Source organism: Oenanthe melanoleuca, chromosome 6 (genome assembly GCF_029582105.1).
Source record: "Oenanthe melanoleuca isolate GR-GAL-2019-014 chromosome 6, OMel1.0, whole genome shotgun sequence".
Taxonomy (NCBI): Eukaryota; Metazoa; Chordata; class Aves; order Passeriformes; family Muscicapidae; genus Oenanthe; species Oenanthe melanoleuca.
In genome coordinates this window covers 10,798,831-10,816,745 of record NC_079340.1, presented here as the reverse complement: position 1 = coordinate 10,816,745, position 17,915 = coordinate 10,798,831, and the positions used below count along the sequence as shown (strand labels likewise).

Genomic DNA, 17,915 nt, shown 5'->3' with positions numbered 1-17,915 from the left:
ATATATTGATTTTTAAAAAGAAATTATTGACCTTTAAAACCCTGGAGTCAGCTGCTGCCTGGCCTATTGGAGACTTTTGGTTATTTATATTCACAGAGACCTAGGTAAGAGCTGCCAGTGATCAGAACTAAGGGGTGGGTGATGAAAGCACAGGGTTTACTAAATACCACTTACAGGACATCAGTCTATATTCCAGAGTGGAATATAGGGGACCTTAAATTTAATTTTCTTACTACTTCCACACTATTTCTGGGACAATTCCCAGTTCAGTTTATTCTTCTCTTCTGTGCCTGTCCTGCTTGTGCTGTCATAACAGTAATAACATTTTAGCAATATTAGGCTCTACTATCTAAGTAGTTTAGTACTCACAGACATGTATGATTGTAGGTTTCTTAATGAGGTATATGTATGTAACACTAATTTTCATATTTGCCAAAGGATGACTGGGCTGTTTCTGCTGTGCCTTGTATTTACATTTTCACCTCAGAAAATAAATTGTTTCCTAAGTTCAGGCAGAGGAGCAATTTTCTGGCTGTCAAAACATATCAAGAAGCATTATATGAATGGGATATTAGTCACTGTGAATTAACAGTACAAATCTGAAGATAAGACAATGCTGTTATTTAGTGACTATACAGTGATGACAGATTAAATAATACATATTAGGTTGTTTTTCTGTTGATTTTGCTTCTGGTTTTCATTACTTGAAATGCTCAGCTAGTAACACAGAAGTTTTCATCCCCAGCAGGTTAACTGGCATAGAAAGCTTGGCTCTGGCAATCTAAGATGTTCACTGAAAAGAGGCTGTAATGATTTAACATGGCTCTAAGTCACAACAGGTGAAAATCAAATCCCCACTTGGATCTACAGCTTTCCACTTTTATACTAGTGATAAACTGGCACCCACATTTCTTTTCAGTATTTCTTTCTTTAGCAGACTACAGCTCTGTACTACTTCAGTATTTTTAAGGAGATGTTTGCACCATGTTCTTTGTATTTCAGTGGTTGTTTTTAGGTCTTTTATTTCTTTTGTGCCTCTCAAAAATCATTGTCCCATACCTCCACCATCAATGATAATCTGTTCCTTCTGGATGGACACCTTGTGCACTGGCAGTGGGAGACTAAAATGCAGTGTGGCTTCTGCTGTCCTGACAATTTATGGGTACTGAACTGTCCAAAGGAAGGATCAGAATTCATGATCCCTATCCCACTGTCACAGAGAAAATCCATTTGTCCTGCAGTGCTTCAGAATGTGATTGACAGGACGATGAAAGGTGTTGAATTGATTTTGTAGTGTGCAATAAAGTCATGTCAGAGTGACAACCATGTTCTGCTATGGTATCTGGATTCTAAGAGCAGCAGACCCTATCCCTGCTCCCCCTGCACTGTGAGCTGAAGGGAGAGATCAGGTCAGAAGGTTTAGATCTAAAGACATTTGTTCCAGCTCCTGCCCACAGTAATGGACCACAGGACAGCCCTGGATTTCGGGGACATCTGTTACATCACCTAAATGCTGCATTTGGAACTTTGTTTCATCCCACCTGTGTCCAGTTCTGGGCCTCTCACTACTAGAAGGACATGGAGGTGCTGGAGTGTGTCCAGAGAAAGGGAAGGGAGATGCTGAAGAGTCCTGTGAGGAGCAGCTGAAGAAGCTGGGGGTGTTGAGCCTGGAGAAAAGGAGGCTCAGGGGAGACCTTATCACTCTGTAGAACAGCCTGGAAGGAAGGTGTAGCCAGGGGGTCAGTCTCTTCTCCCAGGCAGCCACTGACAGGATGAGAGAGATGTTTTCAAGCTACACCAGGGCAAGCTGGACATCAGGAGGAATTTCTTCACTCACTGAAAGGGTGGTGAGGCATTGGAATGGGCTGCCCAGGGGGTGGCAGAGTCACTGTCCCTGGAAGTGCTCAAGAAATGACTGGATGTGGCACTCAGTGCCATGCTTTATTTGACCAAAGGTTGGACTTGATGATCTTGGAGGTCTTTTCCAACCTTAACGATTCTGTAATTTGTATTTGTTTTCTTTTGTATGCATTTGTATCTTACTCTTATTTCTTTATTGATTCATCTCTAAATCCACTACAAGTGTCAGAAATGTGGAGAGACTGATGGAGAAAATACCTATTTCTTTTTCCCTTTCCCTTCCCTTATTTCTTTCCTTCATCTTCACATGTGCTTGCTCCCTTTTCACCTAAGCTGTGTTAATTTTATTCATCAATAGAGGCAATGCTGCAAACCGATTTTTCAGGCAGCTGTAGGGAATGCTGAAGAAACTGAGGAATTTTCCTCTGTAAATCCCACTATAATGCTGCACAGCATTGTCTCTCTTCGCCCTGTTTTCTCCTACTGTATAAAAGCCATCCTTCCATTTTAAAATATTTTTTGTTATATATGCTCCAGACAACTTTATACATTCTCTTTGCAAGAAATTGCACAGAGTTAACATGTACATTTACCTTTTGAGGTGCAGCACTGATAATCTTTTGATTAATGTTAAACCTAGCAGTTTACACCATGCCTCTTTCCCCCAACAATGATGAGGAAAAAGTACATTATTCAGGCAGGAAACCCCCAAAATTAGTAGTGTGATATGGCTGCAATTTTCATGTGACCTCTGAAATTATAAGTTTTGGCTTTTTTTTTTTTTTTTTTTTTTTTTTAAATAACAAATGGTGGAAGTGCCTGTCATCTCTGTTGAATTCTAGCTCAGGTCTTTTAACCAGTTTCCCTTTATTTTCGAAGTTTCTCTCAGCTTTCTGTGAGAAATGCATTTTGAGATTAAACTGCCATGCTTAGACAGGATGAATGTGCTGCAAGGTAGGGGGCTTTAGGTTAGCTGAGCTGAGGTGTAAAGAGGCAGGAATGATCCCACTCTGTTGTGATGAGCAGCTGTAAAGTCCTGCATTTGCAGCTTGTATTATAATTTTTGAGATCTGAAACTATTTTTATAATAATGGACTTACCTATACAAGATACTAGGTTTGGCACAGGTAAAATTGGATGAAATGACAGGGCTGCTGGGGGATGCTGGAAGTCAAACTCATTCAGTGGTCCCATTTGACTTTAATATTTATGGATCTTTCTGCTAGTTTTGTTTTTTGTTTTTTCTTTTTTTTTTTTTAATCAAATATCAAACTTCATTGCAAGCACAAAAATCCAACTTAATTATTTTCAGCTCCTGAGGTTTCAAACCCATTAAACAGCAGAGAGGCTCAGTAATTGTTTTATTACTACTGCTGAAAGTGTAATAATACTGGTGGCAACAGAGGACAGTGAGCAAAACAAGGAGTGAAATGTAAAGGCATAAATAGAATCATTAAAGCTGTTTCACATGAGATAAACACCAGTGTCAGGTTAATATTTCAAACCACTGACAGCAGGTTTAATTAACTCTTTCTTTCATTTCCCTCCTGAAGAAAGTAGCTGTAGCAATATTTGGCTTTCTTAGAAGTGCAAGGCTTTCTGTATTGCTTCCTTTCCTCTCAAATCAGTCACCAGCTAGAAAGAAGTTAACAACTATAAGAGAGCAGGTGCTTTCTGAGTTCCTGGTGACATAGAGGTTGTCTATTTTCGTTCTGTCCTGGCCCAGTTCTGCTCTGTTTTGCTCTCCAAGAGCAGTAGATGGGACATGCACAGTGCTAGGTGGCTCCTGGCAGGGCAGGGCACTGTCCTGCTGCACAAACCCCAGTGGTGTCTGTAAATGGGTTGGCTGCACCACCTAACTAGTGGCTTGTCTTCATTTTCTTCTGCCTTCACTCAGAGTCAGATTAAAACACAAAGGAGACGAATTTCTCATGTTCAGACTTGTTTTTTTATTAAATCTTATCTAAAGTACAGAGAGCTCTGCAACACTTCTAGCTACCAGCTAAAAGCAAGCAAAATGGAGAGTGAATCTAGCTACTTACAAGGTCTTTTAAAGCTAAACAGTCCAATAAAGACCTAACACCTATATTATTTATATTTTGACCCAATAACCAAACTCCTGTGACCTGCAGTGCAGCACTAACTATCCAGACAAAAACTACTACCTGACAAAATGAAGAAGAAGAAGACAGAAAAAGACAACACTCAAGAACCTCCATTTTGTCCCATACCTATTACTATATTCTATATATTACTATATAAAACCTCTCAAATTCAAAACCCTTCACCTTGTGAAATCACACACTTCTATTCAACTACACACCCATGATTCCAATTCCATCACTCAAATTTGGAAGCCTTCTCCAGGGCCTCAAGTCAAAAGCAGTGCTCCCCTGGGGGTCAGTGTCAGAAAGCACAGAAAGCCCAAAATTCACAGGCTTCTGGGTTCCAACAGGTGTCCCCAGGAAGAAAGCCTGAACCATGTCCTGGCATGGCAGGGACCTGTGTCTCATGGCCTGAACGGTGTCCTGGTGTTTTATAGGATCATTTCTTGTTTATTATATATTCAGTGTATTAGACATGACACAGTAGTGATTGCAAAATTGTGAGGATGTGGTTGTGAGGAAGGCAGAGTTTACAGGTGTTTAGGAACTGAAGAAAGGCTACTCTGCTCAAAGACCATGTTCTTTTCTATTTATGTGAGGATACCCATTTAAATGTATTATTTTCCTAGAACCTTGTCTCAAATGTGATTCATAAAGCTGTGGTTGTATTTCTGTTTTGAGAGTGGTTTTTGGGTTCTTTAGGTGTCACACATCCACATGTATACAGCACAGTTTCATAGGATTTTTGAGTTTCATGACAGAAATTGTAATGTTTGCTACTTGGAAAAAAACTTGAGTCTTTCCATTGCAAAAGTTGGAAACAGAGAGTTATGTATCTCATTTTCTGTTGCCATCACACACCTTGTGCTCTTGTACATCTTGATGCATTGATCCTGTCCCATAAACCTCCAATATCTCTACAACACAAAAAATCATTTTCTACATGATTTTAAGCACTGTGTGGCTCCAGGCTCAAAGCTTCCTTATAAATCAACAATTTATTCAGCTTTTACTCTGGTTGCTTCACCTTGTGGATCCTGGTAGTCTCTGTGTAACCTACAGATCACTTGGATGATGCAGATTTTGCTAAACATTGCCCAGCATTGCTGGTGCCCCGAGGAATAAGAACATTTTTCTCAAATACACACCATTAATATGAAAAGGTTGGGAAAGACACGAGGAGAAACAGAAAGGAAAAGCCATACAGACTTTGCTGAGTATAAATGAAAATTGAGATTTTGTCTAACATGCACTTCAGAAGTGTCATTCAGAACTGCTCTAGAGTGTACTCTTTGCTCTCAGAAGTGTTTCCCATTGGACAGTTGTTAGTTTATTCACACAGATTGTCCTTAACACAGCATTCTTTAACTAGCCAACAACTCAGTAATGAAATTGCCTCAAAACCTGAAGAGAATACATGTCTAGCATACTTAGCTTCCTCATAATTTTTGATATTTGAATTACAGTCAAAGGAACACAAACAAGCAAGCTGATATTGAGTGAAAAGACTTTTCACATGTTCATGAAATGAAGGAGAAAAGTATTTTCCTGTTGGTTCAGTTTTAAAAGACATCAGTTTTCACAAATCCAGATTATTTGACAAAGCTTGAGTATGGCAAAAGCTACTTTGTGATGAACACAGTATTGTTTCTACTTTGTTTGAGGAAGAAAGAACTAAAATGATGCCTTGGAATCTGCATCATGTGTGTTTTATTTTAGAGAAAATACAGACCACTGTATTAAATAAATACAGAAATAATACAGATTTTAACAGAAAATTAGTTAGTCCTAACAAAATAATTAAACAGAAACCTAAAATTCCTGATTTTATTTCAAAGAATAGTCTGTTCAAACTCAGTAGTGATTGAAATTGGACATATTATCTTGTATTTATATTATATTCTGACACTATTTCCACATATATATACAGAGATACACTACACATTTGTTACATTATTCCTTTATTTTTCAGTTGGATGTACTCTTCACTAGTGTATGCAGTCAAACGTTCAAATTCTACTGGGCTGAAAATGCTAAAAGAGTGTGGTAAAGGTTGTTGAAAAATGCAAGAATTGAAGGTCAAGAAAGCAATAGTTCTTATCCACCAAGTACATTCATCACTAACTTAGAGTGTTTGAAAGATGCCAGGAAAGAGTTTTTCACCCAGAGGGTGTTTGGGCACTGAACAGCTCCCCATGGCAGTGGTCACAGCTCCAAGGCTGGCTGAGTCCAGGAGTGTTTGGACACCTCTCAGGCACAGGGTGTGGCTCTTGGGGCTGGTGCTGTGCAGGGCCAGGTGCTGGACGATCCTGATGGGTTCCTTCCAATTCGGAATATTCCATGATCTTAGAATTCTAAGACTTCTTTACTTAAAGAAAAATGCTGTCCTCAAAAGGTAATGCCTAATCACAAGGGTTGGATGCCTGTTTTGAATCACAAACGCCTTATTTTAACCCCTATAAACATCCTCAGTCTTAGACTAAGATTAGATTTGATCTTAATTGATGACAGTGTTACAAGAAGGTCATGGAATGCAACATACAAGTGTGCAAAATGTTCCCTTTTCTAAAAACAGGGCTTGTGTAAATTCAACTCAAAATACCATCTTAATTATGACTAATAGAACTGTTCAAAGTGTTACTTGTAGGTGCAGTTGGCTTAGCTTATAACCAAGTACTGTGCAGTGGGGAGGAGGTAACAACTCTGCTCAGGGTGCAGGGAATAGATCTACAGCTGCTGGAGCTACAGTGACATTATTAGAGAGCTATAAAAGTGCCTAAGTGTGTTTGCTTCAAAGGAGATGAAACTCAATCCATTTTTGCAGGCCTCTGTGCAGAATATGGTTTATCAAGTAGTTGGGATGGATTTGATACCTTACCAGAGGTTGATATCAAGAGCTTGTTTGTTCCTGATGTGGAAAACCTTGTTGATTTGTTTAGAGCTCTTCATCTTTGAGTGGAGCTTTATGTTCAAATGAAATATACAGAAATACCAGAGAGCTGAAGAACCTTCTATTCAAGCTGATTTTCTGAGGGAGAGACCTTGGCTGAACATTTTTCTTTTAAAATGAAATCAGTTATAAGACTGAATCACTTAACTAACTGTAACATAACTCCTGCCTGTCCTGAATTCAGTTTCTGGAGGTGAAATTCCAAGAGGGATGAGAAACTCAGAGCTGAGGGAATCCCTGGCCACCCATCAGAGCAGCTGCCTGACTCTACCTTCAGCTGTTTGTGGCTGGTTTAGTCTTCTAGGCTCAAGCAGAGCTCCAGAGTTGAGCATGTCTCAAGAGATGCTTCCTCCCAGTTCCAGGGCATCAGCTCTGTATCTTTTTGCTCCCTGGATGTGTTTAATTGACAGTGGATTCTCTATTTTGAGTAAAATAGGTAGGACAGTAGGCAGCCTTGTGCTGATTTTCCTTGTGCTGTCCTCCACTACTGAGCTCAGCAGCAATGAATGACCCAAGGGTCTGATCATAGAGAAATAACATTGGAAGTATTTGTTTGTTTATTTTGGTGAAAATATTATGAAGTGAAGCTTCACAGAAAGACCATGCCACCCACACAAGTCTTGCCACCTGGACCACAGCCAGACCATTTTTCTGTCAGTGATACTAAATGCCATACGTTCCCTCAATAATTCATCTTCAACAAAAAAGACTCAAGTTAAAGCATGTGTTTCTGCTTTACAAACAGCTCCTTGGACATGTGCTGACTTTGCAGCTGCTTCCTGCAGTCTTTGACTTCTGTAATTAGAGCAACTGGCCAGCCTAGCTAATGATATTAAACTGACTGGTCTAGAATGTCATTTATCTCAAGGGTTTAATTTGCTGAGTACAGGGCCGCACAATACAAGGTTTGCATGTGTTATGGCTGCAGCTTGATTTTTTTAGCTCTTGTTGCTAAGTTACAATAAACTGTTATCACAGTAAATTGTCAGCATTTAAATGGACTAAGATTCCACCTGAAAGGAGCCACCCAGATGAGAACTGATAATGTACTAATGTCTCTGAAGAAAGGAAAATAACACAGAAATGCCCAACTTGTGAACAGGATAATTTTGTATTCTAGACATTAGCCAGACAGGCTCAAAAATAGCTGCTCAGACCCCAGAGACCATGACATGTGCTTCACTAGCAAGTGACTAAGAGCTGGTGTACAATCAATAGGTATTAATTTAAAAATAAGTTACATTAATATTATCAACGGTTAATAGAATCACAATGACCTGTTGTCTGAACTGTATTTTAAAATTACTTTCCCTGGAAATAATCTGATACCCTTGCAGTCAGGCACCATACCTAAATGCTAAGAGAAAGAAGTAAATATAAAAAAAAAGTATCAAAGTCTCTGCACTTGTCTAAATGACTAGAAATAATCTTAAAACATAATGTTGGTAAATGCTTTCCACTTTTACAAGTGGAAAATTGCACTATATTCTGATGGAAAATGATGCAGAATCCATGCTGACACATCAAGATGTTGTCCTACCTCTTCCTGAAGCTCTGTATTAAATCCCTGAAAATTCCCTGAAAGAACCTTTTTACCCCTAATCTATTTTAAAGAGTGCATGGACGGGGTAGAAGCTAAGGGGAGTGTTTATTGGTGCCATGTTTGATTTCATTCCAAAAACATTCATGATGAGTCAATGAATTGTGGGTCTTGGTGGCTACTGGGCAGCTGAGTGGTGTTTTTTTTGTTAATTGCTGATACCTGTTTGGTCACCTCCATGGGTGTGATCAATGTGGGACCTGTCATCTGCCTTGAGCAGAGAGTCCTTTTCATGGCAGTAATGCCAGGGCAGTTTTAAAAAAAGGGTTTAAAAGTCATCTCTTAATAAACATATTGCCAGTACACAGAAGGTCCAAACAAATAGGATGTGTAGGATATTGCAGAGAAACACCATACTAATATGTAGGAAACACAGATAAATAGTTGCAATTGTGACACTTTCCAGAGAACCACATCAAATCAAATGTCTTCCACTGCAGTTGCACCATTAAAATCCAAAGGTAAGATTGTGGGATCCTGCAATGTGCACTAGCTGATCTGATACTCTGTTTACAGGTCTAGAAAAATATGATCCTGGGTTAATTTAAAAGGTGTCACCTTCCAAAGAAAGCCATTTGCTAAAAAGCATTGGATTGACAGAAATGAAGCTGTAGACATTCAGTGAAAGATTTCCATTAAAATCACAACTAAAAGCTGTCAATCAGCCCCAGCAGAAACCTGCTTAGAGAACTCTGCTAGCAATGCTGTACCTCCTCGGAAAATGGAAGGATATTTTGCCAGGATTTCAGACTGGGGAGAAGCAGCTTCTCCCTTTACTTTAAATTGCTGTGCTAGAGACATTTACTGTCCTTGCAAAAACCCTCCTGCAACGCTGAATTTTTGATTCACAGCAGAAAAAGCAGAGAGGAATGCAGACAGAATATGTAGCGCAGCACTGCCTGTGCCTCAGCAGACTTGCTCTGCTGCTTCCAGCGAGCAGTACTTTTGAAAAGCCCGAAAATGCATCGCATCTATAGGAGAGCCCCTCGGAGAGAGGGGGAACGGCAGAGAAGCGTTTCTGCGGGCTGTGGAATTCCAACTCATTAAAGTGATGGAACAGCCGCCGTGGGAACGAACGCACCCGGAGTCCATGACAGGCAGAGCCCGGTACGCTCCATTCCAGCGGCGCGGCACAAAAGCTGCTTCAGCAACACGGGGAAGCTGCTCGCATCCACGGGAGCAGGTGGCAGTGCCGCCGCAAAAGTTGCATTAAGGGCAGAAAAGGCAGTGCCTAGGCTGTATTATGACCTGCCGTGTCCCCCGGGGGTAGCTGGGTGGCACACACAGGACACACTGCTGGCATGTAATGCCAGGTGCTCAGACACCCTCCGAGCCAGCGCCGGTGCCCAGCCTGGCACCCTGCAAGCCTTGCGTGGCTGCCGGGGGAAAAAGACACTTAAATCTCTTACCTTGGTCTAGTCCAGTGTAGCTTTTTGGTTGTTCTCCGTCCACGGCGAGGAAAAGAGAGCTGAATGGCAGCCGCCAGTGAGTCATCCTAAGGGCCGAGGGGCTCACTCCTCGCACGGGCCGCGGGCTGCCTGCGCCGAGTGACAGCCGCGGGCGGGCGGGCAGCGGCACCGGGCGCGTCCCATCGCGCAGCCTGCGGGGGGGGAGCGGAGCGGGGGCACGGCCGGGGAGCGCCGGGAGGGGAGAGCGGAGCGGCACGGGCGCGGTGTGCAATACACAATACGCAATATGCAATATACCATGTGCCCGCGGGCTGCCCTGCCCCGCCTGCCGCCCGCCCCGCAGCGCGCTGCCCCAAAGTTTCTTCCTAATACGTGAGGCGCTCCCCGATTCCCGAGCCCCCCCGCCCGTGCCTCCGCGGTAGTCGGCGCTCGCAGGGACTCCCCGGCATGTCGGCGGTCACACCGTCATCTCTGTCCTGTGAGGGCTGGCGAGCATTTCGGCCGTCACATTACCGTCTCTCTCCTGCAGGATGCTCTGCGCACACTAGGTTCAGTAAAGGAGCTCTGTCTGTGGCTGTGTGAAAAGCAGCACTTGGCTTCTTGCAGCAATTTTATAGGCTGCTCATCTGGGAGGGGGAAACCAAGGGCAAGGGCGGTAATTCTGGCATCAGAAGGGGGAAAAAAAATAGGAAAAGCAATTTAGAGCCACAAAATTGTACATAAGACAAGTTGGGGAGAGAAGTATTTCTTGGTTGCTCCTAAGAGAGCAAGGTTGGGATAATTCTCCGGTTTATCATCTCAGCACACGTCTCTGCAGATGAGAAATCGGTGCTAGAAACAGAGCCCCTCCTGGGGATTCCCAAAATAATTTTCAGGAGGAAGAAGGAAGCTGTTATAGTGGGTTACTTGCACCAAATGACAAAGATTTCTCTGGTCAAACACTGCTAGTTTCTAATCACCATAAGTCTCCAAAGTGTGGTTTAATAATTTCATTAGGCTCACACCCCTGGTATGCACAAGTTTGTTTATACAAATATTTTCTCAGGAAGCTAATAGGGGACAGCACAGAAGTTGGTGAGGGCTGTGAATACTTTAGTGTCACTAGGGAAGTGGAAGAAATGTTTAGATTCTCACTGTTGGCTAACTAGTTTGCCAGATCTGGAAAGCTTTTATGGGCTTATGAATGGCCTTTATTAAATTAGTTGTACTACTACCTCTGTGCCAAGCTATGCTCAGATGTTCTGAATATTTGTCAGATTTCATATTTTATATTCCTGCAATGTGACCATGTGTGGATGATCTTAATCCTGACTAACTGGCACAAAGTTCCCCAGGAAAACTAGGAAAATAATTACAGCAGAAGGTGAAAGAGCTAAGGTAGGTATACATTCTTGATTAGAAAACTGAATGTAGGATAGTCCAAATGATTGCACCAGTTAAATATCCATTAGGTTCTGCCTGTGTTTCCCTCTGCAGAGTACAAAATGATTTGGGTTATTTATTCTGGTCTTATTGGATAAGGATGGTCCTGTGAGAATGAGATATGAGTCCTCCAGATTTTATTTTTTTCATTTTATTTAATTATATATATATAATTCTGACTGTGCTAAAGGTACTAGGGAGTTACTGGACTCTAATTCATAATGAAGCAGAACAGCAGCCCATTTCTAAGAGCCTAGGAAATTTTTGCAGGCAAAATCATACTTTGGTTTTTTTTTCCCCTGAAAATTTGAACAACATGGCAACCTTTTTTTAACCCCAATTATTTCCACATCTCACTCTTCATGATGGCATGAATAGTGAATACCTGTGAGCCATGTGCCTCTGTGGAGTATAAAGAGACTTCTCCTTGAGCCTGTGAGTGAACAGCATGAACTATACCCACAAGTGTTTAATCTGAACTCTCTGTGGACTTAAATTCAAATAATTAAATAATTAAATTCAAATAATCTTTAGTACAGCTGGGTAGTGGCCATGGAGAAGTGCATCATTATGGACAATCAGCTTTGTTTAAGGTGTCTGTCCAGGGTTCATTCAGGGCTCTTAGAAGTCAACCAGAATTATAAAGTGTATTCAAGGTGTAACAGACCCCAGGTGGAAAATGGTTGGGTAGGAGAAGGAAAAGATTTTGTGCCATGGAGGAACCTGCTGTAAAAAACACTGTGCTTTAGCCCCTCTGGTACTGGAATTATCCCTTGAGATCCTGCACCACTGGGAATATTCAGTGGAGAGAGACAGTGCAGAGACAGGTACCAATGACAGAGAATATAACCAAATTCTTCAACACATTTCTCTGAGGTGACAGACAGCAGTGGCTGAAGCTGGGTGTCCTCCATGGCAGGATAGGAGTGAGCAGAGCAACTAAAGTGACTGTGATTGACTGAATTCTTGCACATTTAGAGAATCACAGACTTGGTAACTCCTTCTTTAGTACCATTCTTTCTACCTTTCACATTGTTAGAAATGTCACTAAATCACCCACTTGAGATCATATCTGTAAGACATTAACATTATTATAAAAGTGATCATGAGAACATTTTAAAAATAGGAAGGACTGCCTTGAAATCTATCTTTCTATAGCCTTGTGCTTTACATTCCTAAGGGGATTCTTAGTTTTTTGCAAATTCCATTCTCCTTTGAAATTAGACCAAATGCAAGAGGTTAGGGAGGAATATACCCAGTTTGGCTGGGAGGATTGCTGCTATTGTTTTGTCAATGACTGTTTTTGTCAGAGTAAATATGGAGCAAATTCCAATTCCAATTAAACTTGTAAAGCTACATATTACAAAAGCTGCATGAGTAAAACTCTCTCAGATGTCTATTTATTTAGAAGCTCTAGCTGATGACAGGAACGTTATTTTCTGAGGAGGATGATTGACAACCTTCTTCAGATCAGATAGTGAAGATTTGCATATGCCAGAGTAGTCCTTAGGTTGCTTACTGCCAAAATAATTGGGAGTCTTTGCTGCAGAGAGAATGAGGAGGTCAAGAATCAGATTGAATTGTAAGTCAGAGGTTGGCAGTGTTGCATACAAAAACTGGGAGTGCAACTGCTCTTGCCCTTAGCTGACATAAAGCCCAGGCTGCCTGAGGAAGCTGTGACATCTCTACCATTGCAGTATTCAAAACCATCTCAGACATACACAGGAAAACAGGAGGGCATCTAGGGAAAAAAAAAAAAAAAGTATTTTTATTTAAAATACAGTTAGTGTCATTTTATTTGTTCCCCACATTCTAAATAGTCACAGAATATACAAATAGTATGAGGCTAGGGCTGGTCCTTTTTCTTGACTTACAGTTAAATGCAAAAAAATGGACTTGATGATCTCAAAGGATTTTACCAAGCTAGTAAATTGTGATTCTGTGAAAATCACATCGTCGCAGAATCATACTTCAGACTGGTCAGCTTTATCTGTTGAGTGGCTGGGTGCCTTCCAAGAAATCAGCAAGGTCTCTGGAAAGCAGTGATGTTACTGTTTCTTCTGAAGCAATGTAACCCATGTACTTATTTCTTACCCTCCCATATGCAAGTTGTTACTCCTGCTAAATTTCATCCCCTCCCACCTCCTTGTATTTTGTTACAAATAGAGAACAAAGCGTTTTTCATCTTTATTTTGCCTTTTTCTTTTACAGACATATGCTTTTTTGTTTAGTTACTGTTAAGACTCCACACTTAACTCAAAATTTTGCACTACAATTTAGGTGCTGAAAATTTTGTTATTTTAAACTCCAGTAACAATTTCCAAGCATTAGATCTGCTCTATCTTCTATATCAAACATTATTTTGAGATTAAAGTAATGAAATTTGAGTTCTGGAAAGTAAAATAGACTTGAGAGAAGCTTTAACCTTGACTGTTAAGAGCAAACCCACTCCAGTGGTGATCTGCTATGTACAGAAATCATTGACTTAAAAAGTACAATTCCAAAATGCAAAACCACTACAAAAGTTGTATCCTTCCTTTCTTTGGTTTTCAGCCCAAAATACTACATTTGATGTTAGAAATGTATTTATATTCAAGAATCTGAACTTACTGTGATACAAATGGGTTTTTTTGAATGGCAGTTATTATGTCTATATGTCTGTAAATATGAAAAATGATGCTTTCAAAACCAATTAAATAAATGGTATGAATGATTACTTTGGCTGAAAAGATGGCTGCACACAGCTGCCATTGGCTCTGTGTAGATATTTGTGTTTCTGTTTACTTATGAAATGTGAAGAACTGCATGGAGACAGAACACAAGACCATGTTAAAAAAAAAGAAAAAAAGAGGACTTTTTGTCTGTAAATAAATAAGCTGTAATGTTAACTGAGGTGAATGTTTTGTCGCTGCTGAAGCTGGTGGAAAAGCTGAAAATGGTTCTTTTTTCTCCAATTCAATTTTGTGAAAAGATGAAGATTTTATAAAATCACTGTTTAGAAAAAAGGTCCAGAATTGGGCTGATTTCATTTCTATTCCACAATGCAACCTATGTTTTTTTGGGTTTTGCCTGCACTCTGTAAGTGCTGTAGATTTCTGATTTGCTGTTGTCATCCTATTGCAGTAGTTCACTACTGAATAGGAAGTTTGGCTGTTTTCTTTGCCTGATAGTCCTGACAGAATATATTGATTGTTGTCCTCATCATGGGTAAGGGGAGCTGATTAATTCTTTTCTGTTCCTGCAGCAGCTTGTTGAGCAATTGTTGTGTCTGCCCACATCTCAGCTTGTGAGGTGGGCAACCCATCTCCAAAACATTTGCCTCTCACTCTGTTCTCACATGAGAGGATACTTCAGAAAACACAGGCATGCTCCTTCCTACAGAGTACTCAAGTGAACACCACTCTTCAGTGCTGTACCAGTGACTCAATATCCCTGCACATCAAGGAGATGATCTCAGGTTTCTACAGCAATAGCCTTGACATATAATGTGCACTACCTGATTTTACAAGGATGCTGAGCCCTTGAGAACAGATTTTATAAAGTGTGTTTTAATACTGTGGTTTAGTTCAGTTGCAGTTTCTATTGTGAAACAGTCATTTGGTGTCTGAAGCATCCCTGGAAGGATCCCTTTGGATTTTTAAGGACTTGAGCCTTAATTTTACTTTTTCTTTCTCTATTAAATTGGAACAAAAAATATTTTGGACATTACTGTTTTTAGAAGACCAATTAATATGTAGTTATAAAACCAAAACTCTCAACATTTACCTGGAACTGAGAAAGATGTAAATCTCTAAGGCTTAAAATTCTTTAAAAAATATTTTTTACATAGAAAAATCCACAGTCCATTCAAATGCTAGGCTAGCACCACTTTCCTCCTCCTCATTTCTCACCAGAAACGTGTCCAGTTTGGAAACTGTTGAAATAATTCATCCAGATGAATGAAAATTTGCCTCAGCTGAATGATGGATTCAGATGCAGCCAGTATTTGGAGTTAAGACTCTTCCTGGAAACCAGTTTTAAATTTATACCTTAAATTGAATGACAAAGGGTCCATCTCTGACTCAGAGGAGTTGGGAAGTCTGCCATGTCAATTGTTATTCCAGAATACTAAAAGGTTTTGTTTCACGTTGCCAGAGAACCCAAATAAATTTAAGTTTAAAATAACCCCAAAAGCCCAAGGAGTCTGCTGTCAGGGGAACAGATAGTTCAATAAGGGGTATTTATGTGGGTTCAGGGATAAGTTGGATGCTTTTTCTCAGCAGTACACTTCGGCTTTGCTCTTATCAGAGGCTGGCATGAGTGATTGTCTCTGTTTATTCAAAAGCATTAAAAGTGCCCTGTGGCATTCCTCCTGATGAATACTCAGACTGATATTTGGGTAGTGCTAACTGCTCCAGAAACTTGAGATAGCTCAAACCCTGTGCCCAAAATGGGAAAATGTACCTCTAATTTCTTTTTTTGTAATGGTGATATACACAAGGACCTGCCTCTCAAAATCTTAGTGTGGAAACATCTCTCTCAACCCCACACTAGCAATTTTCACTTTGAATCAATTTTGATTCATGCAGTGTGGTATAAGATTCAGAAGGAATTAAAATTTCAGTGTTTTGTTTTGTTAATGAAATCAGTCAATTTTGGCCAGAGAAATATAATTATATATTAGAATAATAATTAAATTATATAATATAATTATATATCAGAATAAGAAATTCTGAGTGGTTTACCCCTAAGGGGTACCTTTACTCCTGAAAGGATAGTTAGTAATGTGTTGTTTGGTATCTCCCTGATGAGTAAAGCCTGGAAAATATAGCTTGCTTCACTGAGCTGGCTTTTGTTGCTGGCAGAATTGCTCCTTGGTGCCAGTTTGCTTTTGTAGGGGAAGGTATTAACACAGAATTGCCAAGCACAGTGGCTATTTTGGACTCCAGAGGTAATGAGAGGTTAAAAGGTGTGAAGTGGGGTTCCAGCTACCTGGTTTTGATAGCCCATGCATCCCGGAAATTTAATTACATATTAATGGCTGCTTTCCATGCTATTAATGCTGTGAAATGGCCTGTGAGGGAGATGGTCTCAATTAGCCCTTGCATTAACTTTTTGTCATTAATGTGTGCCAGTATTGATGCTTTTAATTGCATGAGACTTGAGGAGAGCTCGAGCAATCACACAGGGATGCCTGATTTGAGTGAAGTCTGGCCTCTCAGGTCACAGCAATACAGAACAATTGGGTTTGGCTTTAAAAAAAAATAATCCAGAAATAGGGCAACCAGCGGAAAGAGATGTTCTATTTTTACAACCCTAGGAGTGGTTTAGAGCTTGCTGTTATTTCTGAGTAAACCCATCCTTTGTAATGATAAACTGATCTGTGACTTAGTTTTGAAATCTTAATAAAGTTCACGTTAGTTTTCTTGTCTGTCCTTCATTTATTTTCTGTTGACTCTCTCTTTCTGCCCCTTCCTCCATCCCTCCCAGTGGCTCAGCCTTTTAAAGATTTCCTGTTGGGTACATCATAGTGACAGCATAGCCCAGTCACCCTGGCTTCAGGCTCAAGGGTTATCCTTTTCAATGCAAGTAAAATTTTTGGGAAAATTTTTAGTGCCAGATAATTCTGGTTTTACCTGCTTAAAATCCAATTTTTGGGTAGGAAGCACAGGACTGAGAAAGATCTGCTTGGAGTATGGGTTATCTTAGATTTGGTTTTATGTATTCATTAAAGGAGTGAATTTTTTCCAAGCTTACTGAATATATGTGCTGAAGTCAGTGATACAAGGTTTTTTTGGTATTAGGGTAAAATAGTATTTTGAAATAATTCACCCTTTTAAATTATAGATTTACTCCTAAATCCATCTGCTTTCCCCTGAAAATTTCATATTATTGAAGCCATATTCTTCTAGAACACAAATCTTGGTTCTTTTTGTGTCTCTAGTCACAATGCAGAGATATCTAGGTGCTTGTATTCTGTCCTGATGCTATGTAAAGCTGTCTCAATTTTCCTCCAGAAGCCCCTCTATATAATCATTCCCTAAGGGCCTATTATATAAATTGACTCTGGCTTATTCATACTGTGGTTTTACAAGCAGGAATGCTGCTCATTCTTAATATTTTTAGAAATGAAATTATATTTGTAATATTTTACATTTATTTTTCTATATTTATATTTATGTCAAAATAATATCATATTGTATTCATTGCAAATTCACCAGTTGGTTTCTAAGCTTGAATAAACTTGTATGTAAGGAGAAAACTTCTTTGTACATGTTCCTAAAATATCTTTCAAGAGCAATCTAAATGGATTAATGAATTATCTAGTTAGAATAGTTCTTTCTTCTAGGTTTTATTTATATGGTGGTAAATCCTATCTGACACTAATAAATAGGAAGAAAACTCCTCAGGAAAGTTTACTTGCAAACTGAAACTGAGCTGTGTTAACTGAAAAGCTGTAAGGTTCATAAAATGTTAATGTTTGTGGAGTTATTAATCAAAGCAAAACCACCACTCAGGAATGCACCATGGGTCTGCTAGACTAGGTTTGTGTCAAAGTTATAATATTACTTTTTTAAAGGGAAAACTGT

General features: G+C 39.9%; 1 protein-coding gene across 2 annotated transcripts in view; it reads right to left on the bottom strand.

Annotated features, from left to right (window-relative positions):
* Window positions 1–10,724, bottom strand: part of RASGEF1A (RasGEF domain family member 1A) — a 150,221-nt gene extending 139,497 nt beyond the window's left edge. The window contains exon 1 of one of the 2 annotated variants that reach the window (XM_056494570.1): window positions 9,925–10,724. The gene's annotated coding sequence lies outside the window, so the exon portion shown is untranslated. The remainder of the gene's footprint in view (window positions 1–9,924) is intronic. The other variant, XM_056494574.1, reaches the window with a different exon arrangement.
* Window positions 10,725–17,915: the final 7,191 nt, after the last annotated feature.